Source organism: Helicoverpa armigera, chromosome 25 (genome assembly GCF_030705265.1).
Source record: "Helicoverpa armigera isolate CAAS_96S chromosome 25, ASM3070526v1, whole genome shotgun sequence".
In the NCBI taxonomy this organism is placed as follows: Eukaryota; Metazoa; Arthropoda; class Insecta; order Lepidoptera; family Noctuidae; genus Helicoverpa; species Helicoverpa armigera.
This window is the reverse complement of record NC_087144.1, coordinates 7,879,381-7,902,084: the sequence shown is the minus strand read 5'-3', so window position 1 is coordinate 7,902,084 and position 22,704 is coordinate 7,879,381. Positions and strand designations below refer to the sequence as shown.

The window sequence follows — 22,704 nt, the reverse complement described above, 5'->3', positions numbered from 1 at the left end:
CCGACTGAGAACTTTGACTGGAATTAAGATTTTCTTTAAAAAGAAATATTTGCCAACTGTTTAGTCTACAGTGTACAAGTCTTAGAGTTATCGTAAACCTTTCGGCGAGCCCAGATTTTTTCTAACTTCAACAAGATTGGCAATCTCTTTATGTGCCTATCGCCTGAAGCAACCGAGATACGTAGGGCCAAAATGATGTATTCCCCCAAAGTATACTATTAGAATAGAATCCAATTTCATATATCTAATCCGCAGACCGATCTGGGACCAGAACGTGTCTAGATTTAGCCGAATTTTAGCTATTAGAGTTCTTGCATACTGCAAACTTTTAGTCGGCCGATATTTAGTTTGAGCTCATAAATTAGTGTGGAGATGAATGGTAGAATGCGCGATACGATAAGATAGTTAATAAGCATTTGGAAACTTTGACTGGATTTAACATTTTGTTAAAAAAAAATGCCATTCCTTTTTTTTGGGGAAATCATCAATTGACTCCTCCCGCTGTTGGTTAGCAGCATGAGTGAGTGTCAGACTCTTACCGACTAAAAACCCATCATGTTCCTTCGTTAGCCTTTTATGTACCAGGTAAATCTTTCGAACAACCTCGCAGCCCCAGCTTTGCCAACCATCATTTGACATTCATAAGTGCTTGTAAAGGCCTAAATGAAATAAATGATTTGACTTTGACTTTGGTTGTCTGTCGGCCGACTGCTTAGTCTTCAGTGTGTGGGTACTCTTAGGATTTACTAACTTAGGTAATGGTAATTTTATGACTGTAATCCATACTTGATTGTGTCTGAAGGCAATTACTTGAACACATATTATAGTAATAGAGATCTAAAGTGATCAGAGGTGTTAGATTATACCCTGATTAGACGTATTGAATTAAATTGAACGCTCATATACTTAGGTATTACCAATTACAAACATAAATTGTGGAGGCTTAGTGGATAAGGCACCAACCTCCCAATCATGAGTGTGTGAGTTCAATTCCAGGTCAGGCAAATACCAATGTATCTTTTCTAAGCTTGTATGTAGTTTTTAAGTAGGTATATTTTAGATACTAACGGCTGTTTAAAGGTGAAGAAAAACATCTCGAGGAAACCTGGACTGTAAAGTCTAAATAGTTGAGCAAGCGTAGTGATTAGCGCTCAATGGTATGCAAGGAGGCCACAATCAGCAGTGGGATGATAAACATACAGATAATGACTATTATTACAATCATAAATATTCAAATTCCAAAATTAATATGAACATCTTGCCCATAGCCTTAAAATCTTCAAGAAAATAAGCGCCTACTCCTTTTTATAATGCCGGCAAAATATTTATGAAGCTTCTGTGGTGGGCGGCGGTAATCGCTCATTGGAACTGTCGGTTCATTTACCCCATATCACATAGAAAATCAAGCAAAAACATACTTCTTAAAGTGTTGAGAACCTACTAAGTATGAGATATTTTTTACTAGCTTCTGCCACCAGAATTACCAAGGGGTATTAGGTTACCCTTGTAACTGGGTTGAGGAGGTCACATAGGCAATCGCTCCTTGAAAACACTGGTACTCAACTGCAACTGGTTAGACTGGAAGCTGACTCCAACATTTGGGAAAAGGCTAGGCAGATGATGACTAGTTCCGTTAGATCCCGCGGGTACGCACCCTGATCAAAAGAAACCAATAGCCTTTCACTTAATAGAGTATCTAATAATGTAAGATTTTTAGAATAATGCCCACGGGACGTGGTTGATACCACGGGTAAATGTAGTATAATTCTTCATAATGGCGTCCACGGCCGATTTCGGCCACGGCGGCTGTTCTCATTTTAAGGAGATCAGCCAGCTGCGCAGGACATATTATAGTGCTCGAGCATTTGCGTAGACACAGGTGCACTCCCTATTCCTTTCCTCTCATAACCCGATGGAACGGCACTCCGACACGACCAGAGAGAGATCAGACGCAGAACGGACATTTACGTGCTCTCCGATGCACGGGTGAATCAATCACCAACTTCCAGACTACGGGCTGCTGAAAGTTTAAGAAAACCCACAAAGCGATTTCGGCCCGACCCGGGAATCGAACCCGAGACCTCGAGCACAGCAGCCGCGCTTGGCATTCAACAACGAGGCATTCTTCATACACATGTTTCAAAAATAAATAATCTTTTATCTTTACTAAAGGGTTTTTTGCAAACCTCAATCATCATACAAGTTTCGATACATTTACGGATGTACACAAATTGTTTGCTGTCACTCTTTCTACGTCTGACAAGGGTATATTACATAGGTTTCTGATCAGAAATCATCGAACAAATTGGATTATAGTACGCCATTTTGTTTTTCATGTAATCTCAGTTTTTTAGGGTTCCGTACCCAAAGGGTAAAACGGGACCGTATTGTTTTCGCTCCTCTGTCCGTCCGTCACCAGGCTGTATCTCATAAAGCGTGATAGTTAGAGAGTAGAAATTTTCACAGATGATGTATTTCTGTTGCCGTATAATAACAAATACTGAACTAACTAGAATACAATAAATATTTTGGGAGACTCCCATACAACAAATGTAATTTTTTTGCTCAATTTTTAAATAATGGTACGGAACCCTTCGTGGGCGATTCCGACTGGCACTTGGAAGTTTTTTTTGAAGTTTTGTTCTTGACATGTGAAAGATAGGATTCTTTCTTGTGCGGAAATATTTTTGTATATATCCTAAAATATTATAAAGATGAAATGTTTGTTTGTTTAACTGGTCCGATTTGAAATATTATTTCTGTAGGTGAGAAAGGATTTTTCAATGCAGTTCAGAATTAGAGTAAGTTATGTGCAGAGGGATTTTGCAATAAAAAGTTATTCATAATCATCTGCCTAGACTTTTCTCAAATACATATGTTTGGTCGGCTTCCAGTCTAAACGGATGCAGCTGAGTACCAGTGTTCTATAAAAAGTTATGAAACCAAAACAAAAACTTTTCTATTAATACCCACTCGATTAAACTTTAGCAAAGATATCGAAATCAATTTCCTTTCCAATATAAGTATTTATTCGTCAAAAATTACTTTAGTTTGGGACGAAAAAAGTAAATTAAAATTGAAAAACTTTTCTCAAATTCTGTTTGCTTCTTAATTTATTTTCTACTAGGACGATGTTTGAGCTCATTAAAATATGTTTTAGTTAAATCAATATTCTTAAAGTCATTAATTCTAAGAAAATTGAGAGCCTAAAGAGGTTTTTTTTATTATTTTAGATGTACTTATGTCTTGTCAAATGTTTTTATCCAATCAAAGTAAGCTAAATAAAGTAGGTATCAATGTTTTTTTTGTGATATGTGACTTTAATTCTAATTTATTTTCTACATCAGAATACCTTGATATGCTTTCCATTGTGATTGCTTGCAAGAAACCTACTTTCAAAAAAGAAAAATTCTTACATACGTACACATTAGAAAAAAATATAGATGATAATGTAAAACAGTGTACTAAAAGACTATAAAAAAAATGTGTGCTTATGTCATACTCATAAGCAAACAACAGTACCAAAAATAATATTGTTATCAGAACTCAGAGCGTATGAAAAATTTCATCGTAATCGAAGACCGGGAAGTGACCGGGATAGTTACTAGTGAAGCTAACATAAGCGTGTTATAAAAACTGCTCCATACCTACTTTAAAATAATAACCAATGCCAGAATAAGGGGACAGTTTCGTAAACCGTCGGTATCAAGCTCTAATGGAATACCGCGGTATGTAGGTCGGGTATTTTTGCCTCGCGGAACACCGACCAGTCGTAATTGTGTCATTGACAGATGCTATACGTAAGTATAGTGTTGTGCTAAGATGTTTTTAAGATGTTTATGTGAAGAATAATGAGTTTGTGATGTCTTAGAGTTATGGTCGTTTTCTATACTAATATTATTAAGAGGAAGACTTTGCTTGTTTGGTTGTAATGGATAAACTCAAAAACTACTGGATCAATTTTAAATGTTCTTTCACCATTAAAAAGCTATATTATCAGCGAGTAACATAGGCTATATTTTATCCCGGTGCGGGCAGTAGCTCCTAAGGGACGCGGGTGAAACCGCGGGAAAACGGCTAGTTTCCTATAAACAACTAATATTACCTATAACTATATAAATATTTTTACGGTGATTATTATCATTGTATCTGTGATTTTTATAATTATTGTCTTTATTCTTAAAAACAGTGTCCATGGTTTTTGCCGGTATTTCCAGGACGTACAACGCGCAACTAGTGTTTGACATTTCATAAGACCCTGTAAAGGTAAGTTGGCAAGTATCATTTGAAAATAAAATCTTATGTACCAAAAATAAAATTGTCATTTTTATCGTGAAATCTCAACAAACAAAGTTACTTTTTCATATTCATAATATTATAAGTAGGATGTCACATTATCACATATCTAATTATTTGACTGAAACTGAAACTAAAGAATCCCAAAGAAACGACATAATATTTTCGATATTACTAGGTATATGAGCATCTTGCACTTGATAAATGCAGTAGATTTTGGCTGGCCATGTATAACATAATTAGACCAGCGAAACGCGCACTCATTGCAAATTGTAATGAGGTCAATCCAGCCCAGCCTGGAGGCTCAACTAGTCGCTTATTGAGATAATCTTATCATTGACTTGTTCGGTTATATCGCGTTTCTAAGAGAATTCTTCAAAAATTCGGGATAAAAACTATCCTTTGTTCTTTCTCAGGGTCAACTCTATCTCTGTACCAAATTTTATTAAAATCAGTTCAGAGGTTTAGCCGTGAAAGCGTAACAGACAGATAGACAGAGTTACTTTCGCATTTATAATATTAATAGGGATTTATGAACTTGATTGGTGTGTTGAAGTTAAGTATCTTTCCTTATTGAGAAACTGCACTATGAATTATTTATAAACTCGGCCGTGAAAATCTCGTCCACATGGCCGAATAGGGGAGATTATACATCAATGTTATCTTTTGTTTATAAATAAGTTTACATTAGATGTTACATTTTAGAATAAGTAGAAGTTGGGAAAAGGCTAGGCACGAGATGATAGTAGGCTATATTCTAGCCGGGTCCAAGAAGAAAATTCCCGGAAAAAGCAAGGTTTTTAATATAGAGACTGTTCCCAATTGATTTCGAAAAGGAGACGTAATTTAACATATTCCCGACTCGTACTATGAATAATTGTGTAAATATTTAGTATTATTGTGTTCCGCCAATTAGTAATATTTGTGAACGCTGTAAGCGACCGTGGAGTTATGTGCCAAATATTTACTAACTTGCTTGAACTGAGTTTATAACTGTGTTTGATTCTAACAGCGCTTTAACACCAGCGGATTTTCCGCTTGCTTGGTAAAGATGACACCCCTAGGTTCGTTCGGGTGGTATCGCGCATAACAAACAATTGACAATCGGTACAAAAGATGACGTCTAAAACCATACTACAGATTTTTGCTTCTCCTGATACACCACCGCTTGGTTTTGCAACGCGCGACAAAAAACCACAGTGTGAAACTGCTTTTACAGTGCATTTAGAATAAATAACTAATAATTCTTTCGAAGTCGTGAGTGAAATCTAGTTTTTAATAAAATTATACAATTTAGATACTCTTTATTCTTTTAATTGGCTTTTCTTTGTGCTACTTAAATCTAAATAAGAAAATTTTCCATACAAAAAAATTAGCAACGCTTTCAATTAGAACAGTTTTATTCATTTTCTCTCAAACGCGTTTTGCTTTGAAAACTTTCTTTTGAATATCTAGTGTTAAGGTGTTTTATAATAGGATTCATGCAAATAATGGCCTAGTCAAAGAAAATCAAATAATATTTTCTGATACTATAACGTATTTAGTAAGACACAATTGTATCCGTTTATAAACTTTTAACAAATAGATGCTCATTATTTATTTTCCAACTAGTGAGATAGCTTTCCAGTCTACAAAGATCCATTTATGCAGAACTAATTCCATCTAAAAAATAACCAAACTATCAAAATAAAAAAACCGTTGAAAAATCTCTAAGCATATAATACGATAGGTAAATTAAAAACGACTTTTTATTAGTTACCTCTGATAGGCCAAACCGCAAATCACGACTGATATTGCAATCACCATGTTAAAATCATCATGGTATTATTACATAGAATGACCAGTATTAATTTACGACGACATTATAAGCCAGAAATGTAATAACGTTCAAAGGTAATATTATCAGAATTCTAGCTATCTACCTAATATTTCAATATGGCGCTTGCATTATGCATTTACCTACATAAATTGCATCGAGAAACCGACATTCATTGAGAATAAATATTTATTATCTATCTACATTCTACACTAATAAAAAGGAAACATAGTTCCCACGGGATGAGTGTAAAACCGCGGGAACGCTAATTATTTAAATAGGACTACCTGTACCGTGCGAACTGACTCCCGTTCATTAAAAGAAACAGTAGTTATTTAGTCAAAACTAAAAATAAAATTCTATATACAAAATATAAATAAACATAAAACATATATAAAAGAACATCGATCAGGCGTCGAAGTATTCCTCCGCATCACTGTCCTCCGGAAACGTGCCCAGAAGACTGGCTGCATTGCCACGTTGAATGGCAATGCTAAAATTCTTTCTCCAAAAAATAAGCCAGCCCTCTGGTCACGCAAAGCGTCGACAAGCCTTTTCGCGATGTCCTTGTAAAGTAAAATTATTTAGTACCTACAATCACCATTGATCGTACATAGATTGACTACCATGAAATTACCAAGTTACGACGACATTATAAGCCAACAATGTAATAACGTTCAAAGGTAATATTATCAGAATTCTAGCTATCTACCTAATATTTCAATATGGCGCTCGCATTATGCATAACATGCATTGAGAGAGTACACTGCAGACTAAAAAGTCCATGAATAGTTGACCCGAAAGTAAGCATTAAAAAAAAACTTGATTCCAATCAAAGTTTTCAGGGGGTCTCATTATCATCTGCCTAGTCTTTTCCCAACTATGTTGGGGTCAGCTTCCAGTTTAACTGGATGCGTCTGAGTATCAGTATTTACAAGTAGCAAATGCTTATCTGATCTGACCTTCTCAACCCAGTTACACAGGCAACACAATACGCCTAGTTAAGACTGGTCGTCGGACTAACTGACTATCTGACTACCCGTAACGACTTCCAAAGATGTTCAAAGACAGCCGGGAGCTACCGTTTAGAGGCCAAAAACCTGATCTTTGTAATGTGCGTATTACCATTCATCTTCATACTGATTTATGAGCCCAAACAAACTATCGGCCGACTAAAAGTTTGCAGTGTGGGCAGTCTTACCTGCATAAATTGCATCGAACCTGACTTTCATTGTGAATAAAACAATAGCTTTGTTATCCTAACTAATATTATAAATGTGAAAGTAACTCTGTCTGTCTGTCTGTCTGTCTGTCTGTCTTTTCTTCACGCCTAAACTACTGAACCGATTTGTATGAAATTTGGTACAGACATAGTTTGGAACTTGAGAAAGGACATAGGATAGTTTTTATTTGAAAAAAAAATATATAAAAATAAAAAATAAAATTTATTCCGGACATATAGCGCCATCTATTGGTCAAACCAAAAATATGTCTGAAGTCACTATATCATGCGAACGAAGTCGCGGGCAAAAGCTAGTAAGGATATATTGATAGGTGCGAGGAAAATTATTCGTGTTAAAATGTACCTTTTATTGTAAGTAAATTGCTATCTGTCAGTCCGTTATTCTTTTATGGTTAAACCGGTGGATATTAATAGTATATTTACAAGCATTTTTGAGAAGCGTTTCAATTAAAATCATCGTCATTTTCCTGGCCTTTTCCCAACTATGTTGAGGTCGGTCTCATGCCCAACCAGGTGCAGCTGAGTACCAGTGGTTTACATGAAGCATCTGCCAATCTGAACTCCTCAACCCAATACCTAACCTGGGGAACCATTATGCTCTTGGTAAGACTGGTTCTTAGTTTCAGGTTTCTGAAAACCGAGACCAATTTAAGTCGTCTTGACAAGATTTTTTGGGGCCTAGCTTTAGCTCTAGTCCTACTTTCTTTGTTATCCTTACTAATATTATAAATCGGAAAGTGAGTTTGTTTGTTTGTTTGTTCCGCTTTCACGCCGTAACTACTGAACCGATTGCTTTGAAATTTTGCAGACGTAAAGTTAGAAGTCCGGATTAAATAATAGGGTACTTTTTATCCCGAAAAAATAGATATTCCCGAGGGAAAACAAAAATATTGTTTGCTTGATGGATGGATTGTAGATGGCGCTGTGTGTCGTTTAAAACAAGGTAATGAATGATAATGAATCCCCGAAAATGAGGAATTCCCGAGGGATGATGTACAATTTGTTTAATCGTCTAAACTGTTTTTTTTACATCTACTTATATATTGCAAACGAATATGAACATATAAATTTAGAAGCTAAATGATAGGATAATGAATCCTCGAAAATGAGGAATTCCCGAGGGATGACGTACAATTTGTTTTATCGTCTTAACTGTTTTTTTTACATCTACTTATCCTGAAATAACTATAATTCAACGAATTACTAATTGGTATAAGTATTAGTTAAGTTATTTAGTTCTTGAGGTATGCGATAGATGGCGCTGGGTGTTTTTAAAACGTGGTAACGATGTGTTTTTAAAATACGTAAGAAGTGGAATGATAGCTTTTTAAAACGTGGTGACGTTGTTTTTTTTAAGATACGTAAGAAGTGCAATGATATCTCGCGCTTTAACCTGTAGCTCATTGTTCAATCGCGAGCTTCCCGATAGCTCGATAGATGGCGTTGTGCTTTTCTGTATCGCGGTGTTAAGGTTCGCCGCGAATTAGTCTTAAGGTGCGTACGGATAGCGCGTTCCTGTATTACGCGTAGTTGAGAAACACTATCCACGCGTACATTGGATACGCGTATAGCTCCTGTACGGACCGCCGCGAACCAAAATCAAAAAATCAAAATCAAATTGTTTTTATTTCAAATAGGCTTTTGCAGGCTCTTATGAAACGTCAAATTAGTTGCACCCTGTACGCGAGGTCAATCGATCCAGAGCGCTCCGCGAGCCCCAGTCATTCGCCATGACTCCGACAAGAACACGCGTGTTTATTCATTTTGCCGTCCAATTATAGCGTAGCCGGCCGCGTGCGTCCTCTTTGACGCGCGACCAAAAACCGACTGACGGTGGCTCGCGCTGCGAGTTGGCTCGCGCGGTACGCGTACCCCAAGAGTGAACGCGTAGATGCAGGTATGGACTAGGCGTTCCAGATACGCGTAAACTGAGTACGCGTACCAGGGTACGCGCAATCCGCACGCACCTCTAAGGTGTTTTGAAATCAGTGGGGCCCAGTAGCGCCAGGGCCAGCCGCGGCTGTGGGTTGTTCGAAAGAGATACCGTGGCCCTGGTATATAAAAGGCCTAGGACGGAGCACGACGATTTTAGTCAGTAAGAGTCTGACACTCCCTCACCGCTGCTAACCCACAGCGGGAGGAGTGAACCGAATTCCACGCGGGCGAAGCCGCGGGCGGAAAGCTAGTCAATAATAAATAAAAAAGATGGTCGGTCGTCCATCCACGGATCGACCATGCCAAGCGTAGCTTAACCTTGTGATCGATCGACCTTTGCAGCTCTTACTTACCCACGAGTGCCTCCGGTCATAATTATCAAAATTCAGTAAAAGTATGGACACAACAAACTTTCCAGGAAATAAAACACAAACAAATACTCATAAAACTTTAAACAAGTTCAAAGCCCCTAATTAACTTAAAACATTTACCCCCCTCGAGAATCGAACTCTTGACTTCTGAACAGGCAGCCTTGTAACAAAAGCCGATATAAATACTTTGAAAGTTAATTAACACTGTAGGCGGTGCAAACTTGCAAACTCACAAACTAGCAATCGACTTTCTTTAATAACAAGTTTTATTTTAATTCAACTTTAATCCGACTATGATATTTTAAACGTGAAAGTTTGTATGTATGGATGTTTGTTCCGCTGTCACGATAAAACTACTCGATGGATTTTGATGAAACTTGGGAGTGATGTAGCTTATATATCAGAATAATATATAGGCTACTTTTTATCTATATGAGGGAAGTAGTCCACTCGCGGTGACCCTGAATCCGCGGGAAACCGCTAAAATATTTCGTGTATTAAAAAGATTTATTTAATTAGTTTCAGTTAACATGGGCTAATGTTTTTTTTATTATTTATTTAAGTTTTTAAGGAAGAAGATTTAGTAACGCTTGGATGGGATGAATTTCCTGAAAGATGACATGAATAAAATTACGAGTTAGAGAATGCCAGTACCACGAGTGACCAAGAGTAAAACATATTATACATCAAGAAGATAATGTAGAAATCACGCGTAAATACCTAATATTAGTAAAATTTAATAAAACCAATATCAATTTTAGTTAAATAAATAAATTACCAAAACCTACAAGTCCTTGAAAATAATGTTACCGTAAATTGGCTCTGTAAACACAGTCTATTAACTAGGCTGTTACCGTTACGAGTTCATTTTAACTAGGGTTACATCCCTTTTGGTGTGTACCGCTATTTATTTCATTAATGTTAGCAAGTCTTTGTCATTATTTTTAGATGTTTTCGCGAAAGTTATGTTGTGACAACTTATAGTTATGTTTCATTTTAACACTTTTCTAGTTACTTTACTATTCCAAATACTGCCAATGCAGCCAGCCTATTGGGTACACTACCGGGTGACAGCGATGAGGACCAATTTTTCGACGCACTTTATTTCAGTTTTTTTTTTTTAATGTTTTAATAAATAATAGAATAGAATAATGTACAGAATTGAAATTGTAAAAATAATGAACCTGACGTTAATTGAGGATACTAAAAAAAACCAAATATATTATTTTTTATTAAAGTTCAGTCATTCATTTTTTTGTGGTATTTTTTAAATTAAAAATGTGGACAGTTCAATTATTTAGTTTTTATAATTAATTTGTTTTGCAGAAGCCGAATGACAGACGGTGAAAAAGAATATATTATAAAGTTTTTTTAGGTCGCAACTCCGTCTACGTGGTTACTAATTGGTTATCTATATACAAAAGAACACCTGTGTCTACTAGTGGAACAATAAAAAACTCAAATAATTATGTTGTAAAGAGATAGACAAAGCCAGATAAATATTCTAGCTAATTACGTGAATTACTTAGTACATTGAAGGCGCGTTTAACCGCGGAAAATATAAACAGTCTTAGGTACTACCAAAACTTAAACATCTGTTCAACACTTGTCTAAAAAAAGTGTGCCTGCAAAACGCACCTCATTTCAACGTCATAATCTGTCATTTATTTAGACAAGTGTTCAACCGATGTTTAAGTTTTTGTAGTAAGGCTGCTAGTATTTATTATTAACTCAAGCCTATCAAGCAAGACAGTCAATATTCAATCCTTTTGTCTCCAAAGAGCCCTTTACTACACCCAACCAATTATAAGTTGGTATCGTTCTCGAAAACCGAACCCTATGGACGATTAAAATCAAATTCAACTTCGTGCCCCTATCTATAGGTCCCTTATACTTGAACTAAATAATGTCTCTTGTTAAGTTATTAACTTAGTTACTGACTACATCCTTACTTATCCATTACTAATGTAATGAAGAAATGAGTAAGTAATAAAGAATTTAGTATTGAAGAAACTTTTTTTTTGTTTGTCCTAAAAGCCTTTTTAACGACGCCAAAAATCATCAAATGACCCCCTCCCGCTGTGGGTTAGCAGCGGTGAGGGAGTGTCAGACTATTACTAACTAAAAAATGTACCAGGGCCGCGGTAACTCTTGCGAACAATTCTGCAACCCCGGCAGGCCTTGGCCCTGCTAGGCCTCGTCCTAAAGGCTCCGAAACTACTGAACTGATTTGAAAAATTCTTTCACTGTTGGCAAGCTACACTATTATCGAGTAACAGTATATTTCATCTGCACACGGGTGGTAGTTTTCACGAGATGCGGGTGAAAACGTGGAAAAACAGCTAGTGTAATACAAATATCAATATGCATGTAACTCTCGGTCTACAATGATTTTTAAATTAACTAAATTCATTATCTATTAGCATAATAATATATCCTATTTATTCATACATATTTTACATATCCTACCTAATCTTAATATTTAGAAAAAGAATAAGAAAAAACTCATCCGCATCGCTGTCAGCGGGGATCGTGCCCAAAAGGCTGGCTGCATTGTCACGCTGGATGGCAATGCATATCCTTTAGCCGAAGTATAGGCCAGCCCTTTGGTCACGAGTGGACTCTACTAATCGCTTGCTGAAAATTGCTTCTGTCTACCTTGAAAATTACTTAACAAATATAAATGGAAACTCAGATAGTCTAGAATGGAGGTGGAATTATGTGATATTTCTACCAATTGTTACGCTGCGTCTACGCTAGGAGTGCCGAGCACGAGCGGAGCACGAGCCGAACACAATTCGTCTAGTGTGGACCAACTTACAAGCCTCTAACGAGCGCGCTGCGAGCGTTTGGACTACTCTTTGCGATATATTAATAATATCGTCCATATTCGCCAAGAGCCGCGAACTCTAACCCCGTTTGTGCTTCGCTCGTGCTTGGTTCGTTTAGCGTAGACCCGCCTTTATGTACATAGTTTCAATGAAAATTCTGTAAAGAAACTGTAAGCTATAGTATTGTTAAACTCCTGATAAAGTAATCCCTGGAGATATCTGCCGTCAGGTATCAGATAGTTCATTACTAAGGAGTTACCAGCTATAAAAATGAAAATAGTGTTACAGTGTTGCTATTATTGTGAGTAGAAAATTATGTTTTTTTGGTAGTTTTTTGTGAATATTTTTATTTTTAAAGATTTTGACTTTTATGTTTGTATTGAATTATCCACTCTTGAATTTGTATCTAAATGCATTACATTAGCAAACATTAATTATATTATATTCTTACGAGATATCCTTTTCTTTTGCCGGCTGAGTAAACTACAAGAAAAAATCCTGTAAAAAATAATTATAAATATCTTATGAGTCCCATTTATCTCCAGGCCAAATATCACAAATACTTGCAATGTAAATGCTTGACAAATAAAATTAATTCATTCACTCATTTAGTACCAATTACTTAGGATAAGTCTAGACTTCCCATAATACGTAATTTTATCTCCAAAAAACACAGGAAATAAGCCATTAATAAATCAGGTACTTTATTACCCACGAAACCCTCTATTCCATTACTAATCTCAAACAAATCTTAGGTAAAGCCGAGAGAAATTACTTTCCAAATTCTAGCCAAAACCTCTTCGGGGACTTGAGCTAAATTTACGAGGCCCAAAACGAATTATCTGAGGTCTCTTAATTTTTTTACCAACAAAAAATCCATAGGTAGGTATATCGGTAACCATTCTATTTCGCAAAGTTAAATTGGGAAACTTTTTGATTCGAAAACGGCTATATTTGCTCCGATTTGTGCTGTATAGGAATTTGTAATGTGTGTTCTTGTTTCACGAGCACGACATCGGCAATTGACGATTGGTTGACGATCACAGAGGAAGGAAAGATAGCGGAGATGCCATAACGAAGGTAGGTCAGGCGCTTTCTTGTAGGTCAAGCAATACGGTAGGCGTGATGAGTTACTAGAATTAACGAGAGGAATTCTTTGTCAAATCAAAACTAATCTGTCAAAGATTGGTCTTGATTGATTGGTGATTCCATTTTGAATATAAAGGCCTTGTTCCATAGAAGGCGTGTGAGGGAGCTAGTAACATACCTCGTCCCCCGAACACCCGCATTTTGGCGCGCTACTTTCTTAAGAGATTTTGGGTTATGACATCTCCGACAGTCATTTTGTTCTCCATGATGACAGTAGAGACATGATGATAGCCAATAGCGAGTATGCAGGTCACAGCACATAGTTACCCATGTTTCAAAGCGATCATCTGATTGAAATGGACGTGAACAGCAGGCCTTAGTATACCCGTGTGCTTGCCTCGCATTGAATAGGAATCCTTACGTAATTTTGTTTGTTAGTCGCATATCAAAGGGATTTACCTTAACATTATGCGATGTAAACTCAATACCTTTGTTTTATGTAAAATCATCAAATGACTCCTCCCGCTGTGGGTGCAGCGTGACGGAGTGTCAGACTCTTACTGACTAAAACCCACCATGTTTCTTCTTAAGCTCTTTATGTACCTGGGCGGTGGTAACTCTTTCGAACAATCCCGCAGAACGAGACACTATACCTGTGTAGGTATATGTTATGGACCAAGTGATAAATTGGGCAGTATACATAATGCACGGTCATTATGAATAATGCCCAATATGAGAGTGCAATTTGATAATAATTATTCAAACAATCAAATTGACCGGGCACTATACATATTGCCCGTGACCTTTTGGGCAAAGTAATACAAACATATTTAATTTCATTTTTTTATTATTATTGACATTTAACTTAAAATAAACTAAATATAACACATCCCATATCAATTGACAGAGCATAGAAGTAAGCATGCAACATGCAGCAAGCATGGCTTCTGTCACGGCTCCGGCGCTGCGGGGCTCCGGCGGTCCCATGCGAGCTTATCGTCGCAGATGGTTTTCACGCTCACCACCGCAGCTTCGGCTTGCTGGCCGGCAGCCTCAGCCGCGGCGGCGGGCGCTTCAACTACCTGCGCCTCAGCTCGCAGGCCGCCTTGCCCCTCCGTGCCTACGCGGTTTTGAATTGCACTCTAGGGGTAGGGCAGACAAGACTACGTGGAGTCGGTTTTGCAGCGATTCGTTTTCGTCACTAAGTTCAGTTTTTAATACAATGTTTTGAATCCAAATTAAATTCTACCATAAAAAAAAACGAGCCCAGAAAAATGAGATCAAGAAAAACGAGGCCGAGTTAGTAAATTAGATGACAATTGTCCAATTAATAATTTTGTGGCTTTAAAACAATAATCATAAAATATGTAGCAAGTAACAGGATTTCTTTATTAGAACAACTGCCACCCTCGCACCGCATAAAATATAGATTTATTATCAAATTGCCCAACTGTCATGTAGCAATATAATAATGTCCGTGCAATGTGATAAATAATGAAGTTAAGATAGTTATTAATCACTTGGCCCGATAAAGCTAGACATTATTCATAATGCTCGGGCATTATAAATAATGCCCGAATTAATCACATGGTCCATAACATATATAATATATATTTTACAATAATCCAATATTTGCACTAAATCTACTATTATCAACTGTTGCCTTTCCACGACATCTCAATTCCTTAGACATTACCTATCAAAACGATCTCCAAATGACCCCAAAAAAAGTACCTGACCAAATAAAGACTAACTACCTCTAAATACTTAAGTGAGGGTCAAAAATTACCCTCCTTCAGTTAATTATGGGCTCTCAGGGGTCTTTATTTTGAGGTAACAATGGGGACTTTGACCCCAAATAATGTCCACTCTCAAGTAAGTTGGTGGTAATATATTATGTTGGTTTTGGCTTGCCTTTTTGGTAGCGTGCTGAAATACAGGTACTGTGGAAGATATTTTCTACTATAGGTACATTATTTTTGATAATGTAACACAGAATTTGGTTTATTTACAAGTAATCCGTATTACATATTTTCTATTGTAAGTTAAAGTAACTCTCGTATAAGTACCCCTCTTTATATCGAACTTTTTTTGAACCGATCAAAATGAGTACCTACACAAAGTATCTAGACTAGAATCTAAGAAAGAACATTGGCTACTTTTTATTCTGGTGCAGAAAGTAGCTCCCTTTAAATCCCATAACTCAAGCTAGTTAAAATATAGGATAAAATAAATAAAAACAGTACAAAAAATGCGAATAGTTTAAGCTAACAGAAACAAAAAACGACTTATTAAATGTTGGTATGGGTATTATTGAAATGAGTATTGCAATATCCGATGCATCTGTGAGGCTCAATAAAAATATGCAGTTTACACCGAGAATCACGTACGTGCGTTCAACCGCATCTGTTTACTTTGCAGACGACAATAATATGCCTATGTGGATGTATAACTAGCTTCTGCCAATGGTTTTACCCGCTTTTCAGGAAGCTTCTTCCCGCCCCTGGATAGAGAAGGTAGCCTGTATGTTATTCTGATGTACAGGTCACAAACGTCAAGTTTCATCAAACTTTAGCCAGTAGTTTTTGCGGGAAAGAGTAACGAACGTGAGTACATAGATTCTAACAAACGCGTTTGATATATTAGTTGGATGTAGATAACTAATACACTGGTCTAAGTCATTCTTTTCGATGCAAAATTAACATCGTTTAAGATTAGGTTTATTAGATCTGCATTTTTAATGGTCTTGGCTAAGTTATAGTACGGGTCAATTGATTATGAAGGTTAAGCAACGCTTGGTGCGGTCACTCCATGGATTGGAGACTATCTTGTCATGACGAATTTCTCTGTAGACCATGATGGTTAAGCAAATAAGCCCAGTCGGTCCATGAATTGGTGACCATCTAATCATGACGAGTTCCTGCGTTTGTGTTTCGGAAAGCAAGTTTAATTGGTATTTTCCGGCTGTCATTTGAACATCTTAGGCAGTAATTACCCAGAGACAAAGTATAAATAAAGGCCTTGGACCTTAATCTATATTAAAACAAATAATAGCCTCTTAAAGGGTCAAGAGCGAGAGCTTTTATCGTTTATCGAAGCAAAGCAAACCGTTTAGTAACGAGATGAGAATAACACTTTAACAGCTGTTCCTTGCGAGTGCTTTCAAGAACCTTTCGTAATAACGGCTTCTAAATTGAGTTGCTGTTGCTTAAAGCTTGTATTACGCGGGACTACTTATTGTCTTTGCACTATAATGCATTGTACTTCATACTTAGATTATGTCTAACACTATAGGTATAATGTGATACTTAAAGAGGAAACATTTTTTGTTTGTTTGTAACCAAAGCACCGAAATTACTGAACCGATTGGAAAAATTCTTTCACATTCGTAAAGCTATACTATTTAATTTGCAATATTACTCTTGTTACATACTTTACCACCGGTTAACATTGAATACCTACATCTAAATGGCCGTCTATTTAGACCAGGTAGACGAGTCTTGGTTTACTCCAAGTCAACTGACTCGCTTCCTGTGTAATTTAGGCTGTATTTGATCCAGGTACGGGCAGAAGATCCCACGGGACGCGAGTAAACCCGCTGGAAAACAGCTAGTTAGAATTTTTTAAGCATTTAGACTGAGACTGTAACTTAACCACGAGCCCCACAAAAAGAACCAATATGAAATAGCAAAATACGACTTAATTTATGCACAAAAATACCGTTCTCTTAAAATTATGCAAATAGATTCAATATTTCTTCACTACCGATACCTGGGACTTTGGCGGGAAAATCACTATTTTCCCGGGACTTTCCGGGACGAGACTCTCTATATGCTAATTCCCGGAGTCGTCCCATGTGCACCGAATTCCTTCTATATCTATTGACCCGTTATTCCGTGATAGAGGTGAATATGCGGGATTTTTTGTGTTCGGTATTAGTGTAAAGTTTAATCTATAGCATTTTGGATTTTAGAAGGTATACTTTGTAGATTTTAGTAGGTATTTGTTTGAAATTCAGCATTCAGCTTGGTATTTCGAAATCTTTGCTAAGGTCCGACGTGGATTTTTATCTGTATGTGGCTAATAGAGGAACTAACGCTAGTAACCATCTTAAAATGTATTCTTTTAATATCAATTTTATTATAATGAATAAAGTTTAATTTGCAGATAAACTTTATTTATTTACAGGTGTTTAGTTATGTTACATTATGTATAACATATCTCACCGCTCAGTCGGTATGTAAAATATAAAATTATACTAATTACGTGAATTTCTCTTATGTTACGTAAAACGATGCTTAATTTATACGTTAACTAAATAATATAGTTATTATGTTCTGTTTCCAGATAAAAATACTACTGAGAAAACCTTCAGGCACTGTCGAAATAGGTATTTCTTATCTAATCTACGATCTAACTAAGTCTCCTAGTCTACAACAAAAGCACAAACACTGCCTACCTATTTGAATAATATAACAAAAGCTTAAAGGTGGTTTCAGACGTTAGCGTTTTTCCACGCACACAGTCATAGCTTTTGCGCTTCCAAAGACCTGGACGCACGTACACGAATCAATATTATTTATTTATTTATTGCACTACCAACAGAGAATCAAATAATACGCAATACAATCTTAAATATAGGTCATAGTAGACTAGAAGGTCACATCATGCATATTAATGAGAAGAGTGTATCTTTCCAACAGTGAAAGATTTTTTAAAATCAGTCCAGTAATTTTTGACATTATCCATTACTAATTAGAAACAAACAACAAACAACCAAAAATATTTTCCTCTATACATATAATAGTAGTACTGATAGATACATTAGTTAGAGGCTCACACTTATTACTGTTTTTAGAATATCAGTGACACTATTTAATTTGTGCGTTTAAAAATCAGGTCTCAAAGATGACTAACTGACAAAGACGCGCATACACGTCGCAGAAACAAGCCCGTGACGAACGCGAAACGAAAACGCTCGTCTGAAACCGTTGTAAACTAGGCGTCAGCTGTTGCGCTCAATATGGAGTACTATAGAGAAACACTCTGTATAATGACATCGCTACAGCTTGTTATTAGAGCTAGCGTTCAAATTCAGCATTTTTAGACACGGTTTAGAGACTGACAATATGATGTAAATACAGAAGAACTAATATTTTTGTTCACTTATTGCTGGCCAATTAAAACCTTTCTTTTATTAACGAATCCTTTTTAACCCCCGACGCAAAAACGACGGGGTGTTATAAGTTTGACGTGTCTGTGTGTGTGTGTGTGTGTGTGTGTGTGTGTGTGTATGTGGCATCGTAGCTCCCAAACGGATGCTCCGATTGTAATGCGGTTTTTTTTGTTTAAAAGGTATGTCAGTCAGGAGTGTTCTTAGCTATGTTTGGTGGAAATCGGTTCAGGTCTTCAAGGTCATCAGCTCGTTTGCTAGATGTGATAGGAATGTTACACGCTCAGTTTACTTGCAAGTATATGTGGGATCTGAAATTTGAAACACTAATGTCTTTTGGAACCACTGAGCTGGTCTGCTGTTAGGGCACGAAGGTAGGAGACGTAACCCTGAACTGCCTTTTAGTAAACCCATCGAGTTTGGGCTCGTTGAATTTGTCTTGACGAGTTCTCTTCATGTTTCTGATTGACGACAACCTGATGCTGGAAATGGGATGTGGTGGATGAAACCCTGGAATCCCGGAATGAAACGGATAAACCGATTTATATTTTTTGCTGAAAATGTAGAATGTCCAAAGGTTAATCTTTATTGTTTCTCAATCTGTGCAATTCTCCCAGAACCAGTTTGTCATGAGCATTACCTAAACAGCTTCCTTTGGCCGAGATCGCATATAGCGACCCCATCTTAAGATAAAATAAATTAAATGAAAGAAGGAAAAATTAAGGAGCTCCTTTAAAAAGCATGAAATAAAATTAAATTATAAATTTAAAAAAACCCCCGACCCAAAAAAAGTACGCAATAATTATGACAAAAGGTTAAAAACGCTAAACCCTATAAAAAGCAAAAAATAACTTTTAACACTACGTAAACTAAATTTTGACGTGTCGGGGGACCGCTTTTTACCTTCATAAATACTTAAATAAATCAAATGATACCTACCTAATTACAACATTCGTTAAAAAAAAAAACACGCATCTACCTCTAAAGTAATGAATTAGAGCGGTCCCCCGACACGACAAAATTTAGTTTACGTAGTGTTAAAAGTTATTTTTTGCTTTTTATAGGGTTTAGCGTTTTTAACCTTTTGTCATAATTATTGCGTACTTTTTTTGGGTCGGGGGTTTTTTTAAATTTATAATTTAATTTTTTTAAACTGAACTATGAACTATTTTTCTTCTAACTGAAATATGTATAAGCAATTACATATTTTCGTTGTTGAATTATTATTTCGTAAGATTATTTAAGTTTGACTATCTAGCATAATAAATAATGTAAAATTTGTAACTTAAAAGATGGTCATATTAAGAAAAGTCTTACAATGAAATCGCAATTTTATTTAAATAATATATGTATTTTAATATTCACATAATTTATTAACAACATTAAGTATGTAGATACTATACTTTTTTCAGAATAATGACTATTCAATATTTCAAAACAACAAAAATCTACTTCGAGTAGACATATTATTTTAATAAGATCTTTTAAACGAAATAAACATAGCACAAATCTACCACAATATGAAGGTGCAGTTTGAAAGTACTAAATAGGTACTTTAGAGGTTCAGAATACAATGTTTACTTTGTGAACTATTTTGAATAGAACTACTATTTATAGAGCTTGTTATACCTACTTAAATATATCTATTATTACAACTCTGTCTTTGAAATATTTAGCCCGTAGGTAACTTTTTACATATCGAAACACTATTTTATAAATGAACCTGCATGTCAATATAACTGTAGGTACTCTGTTTTTAGCTATTGTTTTAACTATTTTCATATTAATAAAAAATATATATATAAATTATCAATGACAAGTAGTGCCAAACCGATCCGGACCAAAATTTTTTCTATGGAGATCACTGCTTTTTCTCCTCCATAAGATCTCTTTGGAACCGTGCAAGTAAATTCACGTTTCATTTATAAGAGCATTTACCTAAATGACTATAATGAAATAAAAATTTTTTTTTGAGTCCATTTGACAAAAGAACCAACATTAACACTTTACCCTAATCTAATTATGATTTAACAGACTAATATTTTGTTCAACTTTCAGTATTCTTTATGGTTTTTTTACTTACATAGATTAGTAACAAATTTTGATTTTACGTACCTACTCGTATTTTTTTATGAATTTTTTTTCAACCAACTTGTATACAAAATGATTATCGCTCTACCCGCTGTCTAATAAAGCAATTATAATACATATTACATAGGTATTAGCGTCTACTCACAAGTAAACCATGATCCATATATTTCACGAACAGTTTAACTGTCTCCGAGCGGCGTCCTCGACCAAAATATTCCTAGGTTATTTTCATCTTAATAATCTGGCATCACCGACAAAGTCACCACAATTTTTTATTAATTAAAAACTTTTTGCAAACTTCTTCCACGTTCAAATGTCGAACACTCGCGCGAATGGTTGGAGAAAAAAAAAGTTAAAACGTCACTTTTGAATTTGGAATTCGAATGCACGTGTTTTAGTGGGGGTTTTTTATTATTTTTTTGGTTGGGGAGCGATACGTCCGCTCGCTGTGGTGTCCGCGACGCGACTGAAGTGATCATGAAAAGGTATACGTTTCAGGGAGAACGGGAGAGGAGTATTTCTCGCTCGGTCGTCTTCGGGATATTAGTGAATGCAGTCTGCTTTGTGAATTAAAATTATTTGAATACATCGTGCGCTGTCGTAGTATGGCTTCGGGCTAAGACGATCCTATTCAAATAGGTGCGTACATCTTATTATGATGTTTGATATAGTATCTACCAAAGTCACATTGCCATGAAAGCTTGGAGAACACATAGTGTGAATTACTCATTGGTTTGATAGTATAATAGCACTACTAAATTGATCGGTCTCGGCTTTGATTCCTGTACCAATAAAATAACGAATAACTTAGAAGGCTTATTAGGCAAAAGGCAGATAAGATAGCAATAAAACCACACTCAAAAAAGCATAAATAAAAACTTTTCCGATTAAACCGAAACCGATTCGCATTTTTTTTTTTTGTTTTATTTGGGTACCTATACTTCATAGGACCTATACCTTGAAGACGGTGTTTAGTAAGTACAACCATGCTATTTTCATCGCCGACTTCTAGGCCGATTAAGATGAGATGATATGAGATGTAAGAGGTACCCAAATAAAACAAAAAAAAAATTGCGAATCGGTCCAGGCGTCTTCGAATAATCGGTGAACATTCCTACCTACTCAGATCCAAGATTTCTTTGATCTGAGCCTACCTACATAAAAATAAAACTCCCAACGAATTGAGAACCTCCTTTTCAGGAAGTCGGTTAAAACCAGAAAGCCTATCCATAGTTCAGAAACAACAATTGATACAAACGAGGGGATACTTTACAAAACTCATTAACGACATTAAAATAACAATGGCTGAACAATTAAAACATAACAAACGTATTATTTCAGAGTTTCGGTTCGTTTTAACAAACTTTAGTAAAGTAATGAGCGACGCTTGACATATAATACCTCGTTATGTGTTTGTTTGTAAAGGTTTCTGTGTAGTGAAAGCGATGTTTTTTAGCTGGGAAGTAGCTTAGCTTTTAGTGTGATATCGTACTTACATTGTGACAGTTGAAAATTCAATGATTTACCATAGGTATAAATAAAAAATAAACTTATCATCTGTTTAGCCTTTTCCCAGCTATGTTGGGGTCGGCTTCCAGTCTAACCGGATGCAGCTGAGTACCAGTGCTTTACAATAAGCGACTGCCCTGCCTGACCTCCTCAACCCAGTAACCCTGGGCCACCCGAAAACTCATAGTAAATTTGAAACATGGAAGTATTTGATATGGACATAAACATACACTGGCTAATATTCCTATCAGTCGATTTAGCTTCTTTGTAACAACACCAAAATCTTTTAGTATGTTAATTTATTGAGGAAGGCTAAATACTACTTTTCCATTTTGTAGTTCTCCTCAGAA

The 22,704-nt window shown here is 36.1% G+C and overlaps 1 protein-coding gene across 1 annotated transcript in view; it reads right to left on the bottom strand.

Annotated features, from left to right (window-relative positions):
• Window positions 1–21,422, bottom strand: part of Neto (Neuropilin and tolloid-like) — a 191,477-nt gene extending 170,055 nt beyond the window's left edge. Inside the window, exon 1 of the mRNA XM_064041446.1 lies at window positions 20,991–21,422. The gene's annotated coding sequence lies outside the window, so the exon portion shown is untranslated. The remainder of the gene's footprint in view (window positions 1–20,990) is intronic.
• Between the last annotated feature and the right edge of the window lie 1,282 nt (window positions 21,423–22,704).